Genomic DNA, 15,637 nt, shown 5'->3' on the forward strand with positions numbered 1-15,637 from the left:
CCTTTTGCCACAGACCTTGCAATTCTTCCCTCTAAGGGAGCACGGTATATTTCCCCACCCTTTGACTTCAGGTTTAGTCATGTGACTTGCCTTGAGCAATAGAATGAAAGGGAAATGACAATGTACCATTATGAGTCCAGGTCTTTAGAAGCCTTGAGTATTGCCTCTCACAGACCTGTGAGTCATGTAGTTTTTGCTTTAAGCCACTGAATTTTGTGGTGGGGTTTATAATGCACTAAAAGCGAACTGATACTGTCATCTTCCTAGTACAGTGAAGAACTGTGGTGGAATTTAGACAGGATCTCTGTACTGAAAGGTGATGAAGACCTGCCACTGTCTGTGCCCTGTCTCCTCCCACACGACTGTTTGGCTTCATGGACTTGTAGTCTGTTCTGCAGTCAGTCTCTCTCTCTCTTTCTCCTTCTAAGACATACCTGAACCTACAGTTCCTATGTGTCATATTTGCAAAGGCAACAGGAAATCCCACCTTAGTCTTAGGCCTGAGATGGGTTCTCCAACACAGAATACCCAAAATCCTTTAACAAGGAAATTTTTGTTTTAAATGCTTGTGCAGATCAATAAATAAGTGCTTAATTTCTTTCGTTTGGCTGGTGATCCTTACTGGAGACAACATCAGTCAGAAAGCTGGGGGACCATGGGTAGCTGGCATTTAAAAGTCCTAAGACCCAACCCCTTCTGTTCACTATTCCTATTGCAGAATTCTTCCTATATTCCAACTGAGGAAGCCTGGGCACATCTTGAATGCAACTTCCTTTTATGTCTTGAAAGAGAGACCTTTCCATTTCAAAATGACTCATCTTTTGGAAGGATCTCCAGTTCCTTCATGGAGGAGGAGTAGTTATGTTTTGTTAGAAGAGAGACATAAAAGTTGATTTTGAAGAAACTAAAAGAGGTAGTTAAAAGTGTATATGTGTTGCATTTCTTTGAAAATCACATAAAAATGCATTAACTTATTCTCAGTTCAGAGCTCAGAGATTTAATTGTTCCCTAACCTTAGCTTCAACTGATACAAGCTTATTCTAATACAAACTCTCAACATCATTTTTTGAGAGAATGCTGATATTTTTCAGTAAGATCACTGTTTTACCTAACATTAGTCTTTTCTTCAGTTAAAGTTCTATTTGTTGTGTCTCATATTTTAAAAAATCAAACTATTTAGTATAGACATGTGACCTTTCTTTTTATCACTAGAATTTTCTTCTTAAATTAACTGAAAGACATTTCTCTCCATAGTCTGTGTCTCATAAGTCTGTGTCTCTCCATAGTCTCATGTGCTTTAAAAAAAGATCATGTGAGGAGACCTTCAAGATGGCAGAGGAGTAAGAAGTGGAGATCACCTTCCTTCCCACAAATGCATCAGAAATACACCTACATGTGGAACAACTCCTACAGAACAGCTACTGAACCCTGGCAGAAGACCTCAGACTTCCCCAAAGGCAAGAAACTCCCCACATACCTGGCCGTGTGGCTGACAGGGTCTTGGTGCTCTGGCCAGGTGTCAGGCCTGTGCCTCTGAGGTGGGAGAGCCGAGTTCAGAACATGGCTCCACCAGAGACCTCCTGGCTCCACGTAATATCAAATGGCGAAAGCTCTCCCAGAGATCTCCATATCAACGCTAAGACCCAGCTCCACTCAATGACCAGCAAGCTACAGTGCTGGACACCCTATGCCAAACAACTAGCAAGACAGGAACACAACCCCACCCATTAGAAGAGAGGCTGCCTAAAGTCATAATAAGGTCACAGACACCCCAAAACACACCACCAGACGTGGACCTGCCTACCAGAAAGACAAGATCCAGCCTCATCCACCAGAACACAGGCACTAGCCCCCTCCACCAGGAAGCCTACACAACCCACTGAACCAACCTTAGCCACTGGGGACAGACACCAAAAACAACGGGAACTACGAACCTGCAGCTTGTGAAAAGGAGACCCCAAACACAGTAATTTAGGCAAAATGAGAAGACAGAGAAACACACAACAGATGAAAGAGCAACGTAAAAACCCACCAGACCGGGCTTCCCTGGTGGCGCAGTGGTTGAGAATCTGCCTGCCAATGCAGGGAACACGGGTTCGAGCCCTGGTCTGGGAAGATCCCACATGCCGCGGAGCAACTAGGCCTGTGAGCCACAATTACTGAGCCTGCGCGTCTGGAGCCTGTGCTCCGCAACAAGAGAGGCCGCGATAATGAGAGGCCCGCGTGCCGCGATGAAGAGTGGCCCCCACTTGCCGCAACTAGAGAAAGCCCTCGCACAGAAACGAAGACCCAACACAGCCATAAATAAATTAATTAATTAATTAATTAATTAAAAAAAAAAAACCCACCAGACCAAACAAATGAAGAAGAAATAGGCAGTCTACCTGAAAAAGAATTCAGAGTAATGATAGTAAAGATGATCCAAAATCTTGGAAATAGAATGGAGAAAATACAAGAAATGTTTAACAAGGAACTAGAAGGACTAAAGAGTAAACAAACAATGATGAACAATACAATAAACAAAATTAAAAATTCTCTAGAAGGAATCAGTAGCAGAATAACTATTATTATATTAATAATAGTTAATTATTATTATCTTCTGCCTATTAACTAGGCAGAAGAATGGATAAGTGACCTGGAAGATAAAATAGTGGAAATAACTACTGCAGACCAGAATAAAGAAAAAAGAATGAAAAGAACTGAGGACAGTCTTAGAGACCTCTGGGACAACATTAAGCACACCAACATTCAAATTATAGAAGAAGAAGAGAAAAAGAAAGAGAAGGAGAAAATATTTGAAGAGATTATAGTTAAAAACTTCCCTAATATGGGAAAGGAAATAGTCAATCAAGTCCAGGAAGCACAGAGAGTCCCATACAGGAAAAATCCAAGGAGAAACACGCCAAGACACATATTAACCAAACTATCAAAAATTAAATACAAAGAAAAAATATTACAACCAGCAAAGGAAAAACAACAAATAACATACAAGGGAATCCCCATAAGGTTAACAGCTGATCTTTCAGCAGAAACTCTGCAAGCCAGAAGGGAGTGGCAGGACATATTTAAAGTGATGAAAGGGAGAAACCTACAACCAAGATTACTCTACCCAGCAAGGATCTCATTCAGATTCAATGGAGAAATTAAAACCTTTACAGACAAGCAAAAGCTAAGAGAATTCAGCACCACCCAACCAGCTCTACAAAAAATGCTAAAGGAACTTCTCTAGGCAGGAAACACAAGAGAAGGTAAAGACCTACAATAACAAACCCAAAAGAATTAAGAAAATGGTAATAGGAACATACATATCGATAATTATCTTAAATGTAAATGGGTTAAATGCTCCAACCAAAAGACATAGACTGGCTGAATAGATACAAAAACAAGACCCGTATATATGCTATCTACAAGAGACCCACTTCAGACCTAGGGACACATACAGATTGAAAGTGAGGGGATGGAAAAAGATATTCCATGCAAATGGAAATCAAAAGAAAGCTGGAGTAGCAGCGAAATTCTCATATCAGACAAAACCCTCTCAGGAATGCCATGCTCTTGCACACTCTTGAGTGGCTCAGGATTAACACTTCCAGCCCCCCAAGCTGGGCCAGTGGAAGCCATCACCACTAGCCACATTCAGCTGCATAGGTCCTGGCCCTTCTATGTGGAAGGTAGAGATGGGAGGCTTTGGTGCCGTGGGCGGCTGACGTCTCCTGTGTGGAAGCAGCTCATCTGCTCTGTTGTGGGGAAGCACGAACATTCTGAGAGAAGCAGGGACAAGCAAGGGAAAGAAGGCTCTGGCAGAATTTGATCCTGGCTCCATGTGCCCAGAGGCCAGATATCTCCCTGCACCAGCCCTCCACAGTTACAGGAGTGACTCAGTTCTCTTTAAAAAACATCAAAATACGCCTCTCTTTGAATTACAGAAATGAGGATGTGTCTAGAGCCTGGCACTGCTTTTGGTCACTCCATGATCACTCCAGTGTCATGAATCACCAGCTGTCAGGAAGCCAAAGAGAGTGGGCTCCCAGGGTCAGGCGGCCCCTAGAGAAGGGGGCACCAGCACCCATTCTTCTGAGATGTCCGTCCTCCTAAGCTTTGGGGGAAGTGGGGATGCCATCCTGGCCCAGCACCCCTTAACTTTCACCTGTTTCTTTTCTTTTCTTTAGAAATCATAGCAAAACTACTATACTGGGAGTTTACAAGTCATAGGAAAATCTCTTTTACTGCTTATAGAATTTGAGATGTAGTATTATAAATATAAAGAAACCATCAACTAATAAGTATTTCAATATTAAACTAAGACTTTCTTATTGTTGTTACTATCAACAATATTAATAAACAAAAGGAAAACACTCTGCCCTTTGGGGGTCCAAGGACAAAGAAACATGCATCCAAGGAAGCAAAATGAAACCAAGAAGCCATAGATCCAGATGATTTGTTTCATAAGTGTGTGTGTGTGTGTGTGTGTGTGTGTGTATGCATAAATAAACATATACAAATATGTATACACGAACCAACAAAAATGTAACATAGGGATTGTATACATACAATTCCTTTTTAGTGTGAGCACTTAAGAAGGTGGCTCTTCATGTTAACAGCTTGATTGAGGACAGCTTGGGGAGAAATTATGCCACACTTAACAAGTTTTTATGCTTTTGTTCTATTTACGTAGGAGCTTCCTTCCAGGACTTGTTTCATAACAAATAATGACAGAGTTTAGATAGTGTTTCTTAAAAATTATCATAAATTGTGAATAATGAAATACAGTCATCCCTCAGTATCCCCGGAGGAGTGGTCCCAGGAACCACCCCCCAACCCCTGCCACCTCGGATACCAAACTCTGCAGATGCTCAAGGCACTTATATAAAATGGCATTAGTAGTATTTGCATATAACGTACGCATATCCTCCTGTATACTTTAAATCATCTCTAGGTTACTTATAATAGCTAATACAATGTACATGCTATGTAAGTAGTTGCCAGGTGAGGCAAATTCAAGTTTTGCTTTTTGAAAGTTTTTGGAATTGTTTTTCCCCAACATTTTCAATACACGTTTGACTGTATCTGTGGATATGGAGGGCCGACTGTAAACAGACTTGATAAATGAGCACTAAGAAATGATAAATGGGAGCTAAAAATGTAGATCAAAGAGACAACTACGTTGCAATAGTATGTGCAGTTTCATTCTAGCTGGATAACTGCTTTAATTCAATGTCTCTCTTTGACCCTGATAAAGGAGCTGAGGAATGACATGGATTCTAACAGGTTACTCAGTGACTTTAAAAGAGGTGTCCTCATAGTGATCAGACCAGTGTCTCGATCTAATTTCTAGCTATAAAAATGATGTTTATTTGCCATATTATATATATATATATATATTATATTTGTAAGTATGTAAATAAAACTCTAAGATCCTTTTTATAGAGAACAGCTCCTAGGGAGGAGAAATTAAGACTGTGGCCATCGAAAGCCAAACAGCCTGATATACAGAAATGTTCAGGTTTTCCTTTGAAGGTGGCAACAACCTTAAACCCAAGTCTTTTGGTGTATTATGTATATTGCCCAGCAGTGTGGCATAGACACATTCCCCCTTCTTTCAAAAAGGGAGGCATTATAGTCATTTCTTGATAGTTCATGCCAAAGATAATGGTAGCTTATCTTTATAAAATCTTACCTGAGTATGAGAGAAATGTTCTAAAAATTCACAATCTTTGAAAATAAATAATAAAGATCTAAGTCAGGAGAAACTGGAAAACTGTTCATCTGTTCCATGTCGACCCCTGCTCAGAAAACTTTCTTGTTCCCCAGATAATGCAGGGAATCTGCACTGCACTCCTTGGACAGATATTTATTGGTTCATCGCTTGAAAAGCCGCATGTATGTATGGGATTATTCATAACTGGTCACATGTATTAATTTTACAATACTTTTCCACTTCCTTCTGGGTTAGAGAGGCATCACATTACAGTGGAAAGAACAAGAAACGGATAGACTGACAGACATGGAAAGAGGGAGCAAGGGGCAGCAAAGGGGAAATGGATTCATTATGACACAGATGTAAAATTCCCTGGGTAAGAACGATGCAGCATTAAAAATATAAATGTAAAGGTCTGGTTTGGTACTTTTCCATTAATTTTTCAAAGGTCTTGACCTCCTAAAGAAAAATTTCTGACTAAAAGGGGGTTTCCTCACCACTCAGTTTTCTTCTTCGGCTGGGTCCTACAGCGAAACAGCAATCCTATGTTTGGCCCTTCAGACAGTTGCCATGTGAATGAGAGTGGCAAGCACTTTCAGCTTTCTGGCTTCACTGTGGGATCCAGTGTAGAACATGATTAAGTTGTCAGAGAACCTCCTTAAGTCAAGTTTTACCTGATAACTAAGAGTTTCCAGAAAAATGGTGACACATATGGGAAGGAAAATAGATTGCTTAACTCACTCTGAAAAATCCCTTTTGATTCATAGACTGTCTACATGATTGAAACATAAGAAACCATCTCTTTTCTCTAATCAGACACTTCTCTATTCACAGACTCATACCTCAGTGGGCAAATAAGACCTCCCTGTGCTTGCATGAGGAGGAATCACATTAACAAAAGGAAAATGGGGCTCCTGAGTGCTGAAGAAATGAGAAAGCAAGATGCTAAATTAGGGGAAGAGGAGTGACAGAGGAAATGAGAGGGAGGGAATCAAATGCTGTTTAAACCATTTTTAAGGAAAATTGCATATCTTATTTGAAAAAAAAAAACAAAAAACACTGTGGATGTCCAAGAACACTGGCTTTTCATAGCTGGAACCAGAGATGACTGGGAGCTTGCGGGGCTGTACTGAAATGCACTTGAAACTTTCTTTGTACCATTTGTCCCCAGCAAACAAGATCTGGCTGCTCTGGGAAAACTCTCTAGCTATCACTTTGAATCCATCGAGAAGTTCTATTCCACATCACTGACCCCTAATGAAGCTCTATTGGATTGAGTAAGGTCAGTGGTTTTTATATTGGGATTAAAGAGGAGGACAGACCAGTCCATGTAGCACAATGGCTACAAACGAAAGAACTGATCGGCAGAAGCCAATGCTTAGAGAGCTACTTGGAAGAAGACTTTCCAGATATTGGTGGAATTGGAAAAAGAAGTTGCAACTTGAAAATATACACTCTATCTTCCATGTGGGACTTTTTAATTCTTGTAGTTAAAAATATCCCTTCACTGGGACTTCCCTGGTGGTCCAGTGGGTAAGACTTCACGTTCCCAGTGCAGGGGGTCTGGGTTCAATCCCTGATAGGGGAACTAGATCCCGCATGCATGCCGCAACTAGGAACTGGTGCAGCCAAAAAATAAATAATGAATAAATAAATATTTTTAAAAATACCCCTTCACTTGTATACTTGCTGGAGAGTGTGTAAATTATTACAACCACTTTAGAGATCAATTTGGAAATATCTAGAAAAGTTGAAGATGCAGGTTTCACACAACCCAGCAATTTTACTACTAGGTGGCTACAAAGGAGTGAATTGTGTCTGCCCAAAATTCGTAAGTTGAAGCCTTAACCCCCATGGGACTGTATCTGGAGATAGGGTCCTTAGTAGGTAATTAAGGTTAAATGAGATCATAAGGGTGGGACCCTAAACTGATATGATAAGAAGAGGTGAAAAGAGACCTCTCTCTCCTTCTATCTGCCTTGTGAGAAGAGAGTTAGAATGTGACCATCTACAATTCAGGGAGAGAGATTTCACCAGAATCCAACCAGGCTGACACCCTGATCTTGGACTCTCAGCCTCTGGAACTGTGAAAAAATGAATTTTTGCTGTTTAAACCACCCAGTCTATGGTATTTCGTTATGGCAGCCAAAGCTAAGACAGTGGCTATCCTAGAAAAGCTCTTATGCATATGCATGAAAGAAATATAAGGATGTTCATGAGAGTATTGTTCCTAATAGTAAAAATAAGGAACCAATCTGACTTCCAGTAGAGAAATAAATAAACTGTTTGTTCACATAACAGAATTCTATAGAGCAGTTGAAATGAATGAACAATATTAACATGTACCAATGTAAATAAATCTCAACAATATAATGTCAAGTAAAAAAAAATCAAGCTGTCAAAGGATACTTACATATGCTATCGTGTAATATTTGAAACACCCAAAACAATAGTTTATAATTTTAGAGGTACATACTTATATAGTTAACAAACATATGCCTGGAAATGATACACACCAATGACTTCTGAGAAGGGAGGGAAAAATGATACCGGAGGCAAGGGGGTGATTTTTGCTATATCTGTAGTGTTTTATTTTTTAATACAAAATGAAATTTGTGCCAGTTTCAGCAGATTGTTCACATCTTTTAAATCTGGGTGGTAAATTCATGGTAGCTGTTAATTAATTTTCTGTAGGTTTCACATATTTCATAAATAAAAGATGTTTTCCCTTATCATCTGGGTTTTCAGCAGTACAATAGTACACTTTAGACAGTTTTCTTATCTACCTTTTATATATGCTGTAATAGAAAGCCCAGAGAAATTAGCCGACATGGACAAAGTGTCCAATCTAGTTAAATGGTAACTTGAGAATTAGAAAGTAGTTGTCTGTCTTGTTCCATAGTGTACCCTGTATGTCTGTTAATTATGTGCTACAGAGACGAGGACTCCAACTTTATCATCTAAGCCAGAAATAATCCAAATCATGTCCAACTTTGGAAGAGCATGTTTGAACCCACCGCACCCTTCCTGTCCCCCAAATCATACTCCACGGTTGATGTGTTACCTACTTTACTTACTCACAGGCATCAGCCCTCCTTAGGAGGGTTCAGATTTTCCAGTTTTTAAAAAAAGGATATAAGGAAGTAAGACTACTGAGCTAGAAATTTTCCAAAACAATTGAAAAGTTGGCAGAAGCTTTCAAATGGAGGTTTACTGATTATAATTAATTTTGGCTACAAGATTTTAATTAGGACATTTAAATTCTTTGTAAGATAGATTTTTAGTGCTGTTCAACATAGATTTATAGCATGAGAATGAGTAGTCACTTATACTGAATTTCCAAATTAATCTAAATAATGGAATTTTTAAAAAGTAGATGACATGAAGAATTCTGCAATATAATTCTGAAATAATAAGTAGAAAATATCCAGGGACATTAAGAATAAGATTTGTTGAGACTTTCCTAGTGGAGCAGTGGTTAAGACTCTGCGTTCTCAATACAGGGGGCCTGGGTTCAATCCCTGGTCAGGGAACTAGATCCCACATGCACACTGCAACTAAGGAGACCATGAGCACAACTAAGAGTTCACGTGCCACAACTAAGGAGCCCGCGTGCTGCAACTAAGGAGCCCGCCTGCTGCAAATAAGACCTGGCACAACCAAATAAATAAATAAGTTAATATTAAAATATATATATGTATATATAAATTTAAAAAAAGAATACGATTTGTTTCTGCAACACCTAACATATCCAGACCAAAAAAAAATTTGTTTATCAGATGCTCTATATTATGTTTTACACAGTTGAGGTAAGGAATTTTGGCTACATTAATTAAGTAGTGTCAACCCACTTCAGACACCTGATGGTATTATTTAACCTACCTTTCATAAAAAATAAATACGTAAATAAAAAGGACTTGAAGGAAGACTGAACTTATTTTGAGAAATAATGACTAAATATGCAAGTTATGCATAGTTTCATACTACAAATTTACCAAAAATACACAGTTGGGGGAAATGTAGTATTATTCACACACAGTGGCTAGTACACACACATATACACACACACACACACATCCTATGTTTAGCCAGCTATAGGTAAGAAAATGGTCTCTACTCTTGCTCAAATCAGATTGCTGTCTTTATTTTTCATTGTCTGGATTTTGCTGGTTCTCCAAAGTGTGTCCCATAGTATTCTCATCTGTTTCTTCCATCATCAGAGCCTTCACCTCTATTTCCAAAAAAAACAAAAAACAAAAATAGCTTAGCCTCCTGCTTATCTGATTGTTCGAAATTTATTTTCTTAATTCTATCTTGGTAATTAGTATTCCTGAAACGTTCTTTCCTTTCAACATGCTTGGTAAAATGTACTTGTGCTCTGTGTCCTCCTGGAGGATGGATGCCTGGATGGATGCTGGAGGCCTCTGTGATGTTCCCCTGCTGGGTTGATGGAAGTGGTGTTTTAACTCTAGTCCTTTGGGCAGGAAGAGGGCCCCTTTGATTGGGTTAGCAGTGAAAACATGAAGGCCTTGACACTGCTTCCATCCAACCATCCGACACTCCTCAGAGCACAGCAGTTCAAGAGTGTTTAGTCAACGATAGTATGGGGTTGCTACTCACATTTATAGGTTTTTACTTCTTAATTTTTATATGGTTTGATATTCGATTTATCCACAATATATTCCTAAGAGAAGTAAAAGGTACTTACATATTTCTAATAAAAATGCAGAAGGAAATAATGTAATCAGTGCACCTATATATTTTCCCAACAGCTTATAATTAAAGGACCCCATTCCAGGACATAATTTATTTTGACTATAAGTGTTTCTTTGTTTATATATAGTTAATTCTTTTCTATGTCACTTTTTTTCAAACAGAGGGTTATACAACTGTGTTATTAACTCTTTTGTTAAGTGTGAAGAAAGTGTTCCATTCTCAACTAAACTGGAGCTAGAAAAAATTGTTTCATTTTTGAAGACTTCAGAGCCTGTGTGTGACTATCCACTACACAACCCAAGAGATGCTAAGGTATACAGTGGTAACAGCAACTTCCCTTCCTTTTTGGTGTTCTACTGTGGAATGCTTATTAATATTACTTGGACACTGAATTTATAAATACTTAAGCAGATTATATTGACTTCTATTTCTAATTCATTTTTATAGTAGCTTCCTAACCAAGTTTTAAATGCAATTGAATTTTCTTCTTTTTATTTAAATTATAAACTTTATGTTCATAAAAATTCAAACCATATATAGGTATGGTGTATAAAAAGCAAACATCTTCACCATCTCCAAAATCACACTGTCCTCTCCCGGAAGTAACCATTATTAACAGTTTAGGGAGTCCCATTTTGTCATTTTTACATGAAATAATTGAATTCTTACCTCAGATAGAGGAAAATGTCAAATATCTTCAAAATCGGGTTGGAGGGAAAAAAAGTATTTTTAAATAATCTTCAAATAATATATTTTCCCCTGATAATTCCATGGCTTACATTATGAGTAGCATGAGATTTGGTTTTAAGAGAAACTCCTGACTTTTCATTAACATAAATAATTAGTTACCAAGGAAGTGGGTTCAAGAATAATACAATTTCTATAAACTTTTCCCCAAATTGTGCTAGATAAATTACATCTTTAACTTTGATCTTTCTTTAAATCCTTCACTAATTTAGGTCAAACTATCAGAATAAGAATAAATCAAACCACACCTTCACTCACCAAACTGAGACAAGACCTCAACGCCCTCTAGTGGAGTGACCTCTCCATGCTCCATCATGTGGGACCAACCCTCAGATTCCAGTGGGTAAGATGAATTGATACAAGCTCTTCATATTAGAATTGTACTTCCTTCTTTCGTTCATTTAATTAATATTTAAACTTTTATTTTAAATTTTCTGGTTAAAATGAACCATCACCAAGAACACAAGGGAAAATATTGCGGGGAGTGGGGGCATGCCCATATATAAAATATCAATTAATAACTTTTATCACTATAATTATCTCGGATCTTCCAAGTTATCTGCTTGTCTCGACTGCCTACTCTTGGCCATATCATGACTCTCTACCATTAAATCTACAAAGACTTGAATCTATTCCTTTGTTTAAAAAAATTATCTTTTTCTTTAATTTCATTTCTCCAGATTTATCACTTCCCTTAAGTGTTACTTCATTAATTTTTCCAAACAACTGCAAAATAACCACTGAATTCATTTTTCTGCTTTTCTCCCTCTGAGAATACGGATTATCAGCCTCTTCCATTTATAATACCTGTTCCAAGGAATGATGAGAGCAGCAGAGCATAATAGTTAAGAACAGAAGGTGGAGCTAGAGGCCCTGACTCAAAGTCCAGAGGAGCCATTTACTGTCCATGTGATGCTGGGCTAGTCATTTAAACCCTCAGTGTCTCAGTTTCCTCATCTGTAAAATTCAGAATGATGATAATAGTATCCAAAAAGCATAGGACTTAAATAAGAAAATCCATGTAAAAGAGATAGAACAGTGCCTAACACATAATAAGCACTCAATGACTATTACTTAATATTGCTATTTCATCAGAGTCTTATGAATAAATAATAAGGTGGCATAAATGAAAGATTTGAATCCAGTCCTAAATGCAGCTATTCACTAGTCAGGCTCTCACCATCCCTTGTTTACATGATTGCAGTAGCCTCCTAACAGACCTTTAGGCCAGCAGTCTCTCCCAATTATAGTCCACTGTCATCAGTCTGGTTACGGAACTGACCTAGGGTCTGCTTGCCTACTGCACAGCAGAGCCAATTTATTGACACTGGGTTGTGGTGAAAGAAAGTACAGTGTTTATTTGCAGGGATCCAAGCAAGGAGTACAGGCAACTCATACTCAAAAGATCCAAACTCCCCAGTGGCTTTCAGGGGAAGGTTTTCAAAGGCAACATTTCAGGTGAGGACTGCAGGGTACATGGCTTTCTTCTGATTGGTTGGTGGTGAGGTAACAGGGTGATGTTTCAGGAATCTTGATCATCAACTTTCTGGTTCCAACCAGTCTGGAGTCTAGTGCTTGCGCTCAGCAAGAAGTCACCATCCTCCATCTGGTGGGGTATGGGGTCCTTAGCTCCTGCAGAAGAACTCAAAGATATGTATCAGATTGTTATGTATATCCCTAATTAGTAACTGTTTATGTCTGCTCTTTGGAACTCAGCAGTGGCCCAGGAGACTAAAGCCTTTTTCTACAAACAAGAAATGGGGCAGAGGGGCTTTTGTACCTGGGAGGGCCCCTTAGGGTCCTGCTCGGTTTCAATCCCCCCTTTCCTCTGATACTCCTCAATCCTGAGGGGAACAGGTATGGGACAAGAAAAGGAATAAAGTTTTGGATAGAGAGGTTAATCGTAAACTCAGCAGGGGAACTTGGTTTTAGGGCGACTCAGTTTCAGATTTATTTTCCAAAAAATAATATTGACATTTCTGGTTCAGGATATGATGGACTAATCTTCCTGCTGAAAACAACTGTAAAAGCTAATATGTGAAACAACTGCGTGAAGGAACTGAAAAGCACCCAGTTCGGGTAGGATTGGAAAGGAAAGACTACAATCCTTGAGAGAAGAGAAGCACTGGAGTGCAGGTCCGCACTCACCATGACTTTCCCCTGAGGGCATTTTCTAATTCACAAAATAGGGGAAATAGGCCCCAAGCAGAAAGGTAGGAATCTTATTGGGCTCAGGGGAAGTAGGTTGGAATCTGGGGCTGCCTAAGTGTCTAGGACTTGAGAGGAAAAATTATAGATAACAGGGATTCAAGGTGGAGTGAAATGAGAAAATTGTCCAAATCCCCCAAGTTTACCCCCTCATTGGCTAACTCCTTAGTGACACATGCCCAGAGTGAGACTCCAAAAACCCCAGCAGAAAATAGCATCTGAGAGAACAAAAGAGCTGAGCAAAAGTTTAATTAACTAGCTGTGCAATGTTGCAAAGATTGAAATTTGAGTTCAAGCCCAGGCAAGATGAAGTAAGGCAGGGGGTGTCGATAAATACCCAGGGCTTTCAGTCAAAATACGGAAGTACTGTATCCTGGGAGTAAGGGCAAACCTAAAATAGAAAAACCTTGATAATAACTAAAACCATCTCTCAAAAGAATTAAAATAATCCTTCTGTATTTTACATACCTACTGGAAGAAAACTTAATCTTCTGTGGAGGAATATGACAGCATTTATAGCCCCTCCAATTTTTCATCCATAATATCTGGCTAAAAAAAAAAAACAAAACCAAATAACTAAAAGCCATAATTTAAAATAACAATAAAAATAGACCTAGGGATAATTAAGGTATTGAAGTAATCAGACAGGGACTTTAAAATAAAAATAATAAATGGGTTCAATAAAACAGACGAAAATATGGAGAATTTCAACAGAGACCTGGAATCTATTAGATATGGTAGAACAGAGACCTTCTGGTAAACTGGAAAACAAGTAAGTAAACTATACTTAGTTTGAAGCAGAAAGAGAAAAAGGGATAGAAAATACAAAAAAGAATGTAAGAGATATATGAAGAATAGTGATACAGTCTAACATGCATGTAATTAGAGTCCTAGAAATGGAGAGGAAATGATAGTTCAGAAAAAAGTTTGAAGAAATACTGGCTAAAAATGTTTCAAAGTTGATAAAAGACATTAAACCACAGAATCCAGACACTCTATGAACCTCATGTAGAATAAAAGTATAAAGAAAACCACACCTGGCTACATCAGAGTTAAGCTGCTAATAATCAAGAAAAACAGAAAAATCTTGAAGCACTCAGAGGGAAAAAAAACCACACATTACCTTCAAAGAAGCAACAATAAAGCTGTAAGCTTACTTTTCAACAAAAATGATGGAAATCAGAACATAATGGAATGGCATTAAAATGCTAAAAGAACAAAAAAAACTTCCTACCTTCTCACCTAGAATTCTATACACAGTAAAAATATTATTCAAAAAAAAAGAAGGCAAAAATTAAAGCCTTTTCAGACAAGCAAAAGCTGAGCTTATCACCAGTAGATCTTTATCACGACAAATACTAAAGAGTTATAAAGGCTGAAGAAAATGATCCTAGATGGAACCACTGGCTTGCATAACGGAATGAAGAGCACCAGAAATGTTATGTGGGTAATCTAAATGAATACAGACTGGTTTATAAAAGACAAATAATTATAATATCTTGTAGGGATTTGAATATATATAGAAGTAAAATATATAACAATAGCACAATAAAAGAGAGAGATAAATGGAATTAAACTTCTTTTGATTATCATTATAATGTAAAATTCTATTTGGGGGAATTGGTAAAAGTACTAATTGAAGGAAAACTGTAATAAGTCTAGGATGCAAGTTGTATTCTATTATTACTTAATAAACCACCCCAAAATTTACTGGTTCAGAAAAATCACAGCATTTATTTTGCTTACAAATCTGCAGTTTAGGCAGAGTTCAGTGGGGACATCTTGTCTTCAGTGGGGACATCTTGTCTTTACTCGGAATCAGCTAGGATGGCTCAAAGTCTGGATGCTGGAACCATCTGAAGGCTCCCTAACTTGCCTGCCTGGTTAGTTGATGCTAGCTATTGTCTGGAACCTCCATGGGGCTATGCCCAGAACACCTACATGTGGTTGTTCCATGTGGCTGCCTAACATAGCATGGTGGCTGGGTTGGATGCTTAGAAAGAAGGCCAGGCAGAAGCTATATCACCTTTTCTAATCTATCTTCAGAAGTCATGTGTCACTTCCATTACATTCTATTGGTTAGAAACAAATCACTAGGTACAACCCATATTCAAAGGAAGGGAAACGAAGACTCTTCCTGTTGATGGGAGAAATGTCAAAGAATATGTAGACATATTTTTTTGTTCTTTTTGTTGCTTTTTGTTTTGTTATACTGGAAGAATCACAATTCTCATTCTTTTTTTTAAATTGAATTATAGTTGATTAACA

This window comes from Eschrichtius robustus, chromosome 4 (assembly GCF_028021215.1).
Source record: "Eschrichtius robustus isolate mEscRob2 chromosome 4, mEscRob2.pri, whole genome shotgun sequence".
Classification (NCBI taxonomy): domain Eukaryota; kingdom Metazoa; phylum Chordata; class Mammalia; order Artiodactyla; family Eschrichtiidae; genus Eschrichtius; species Eschrichtius robustus.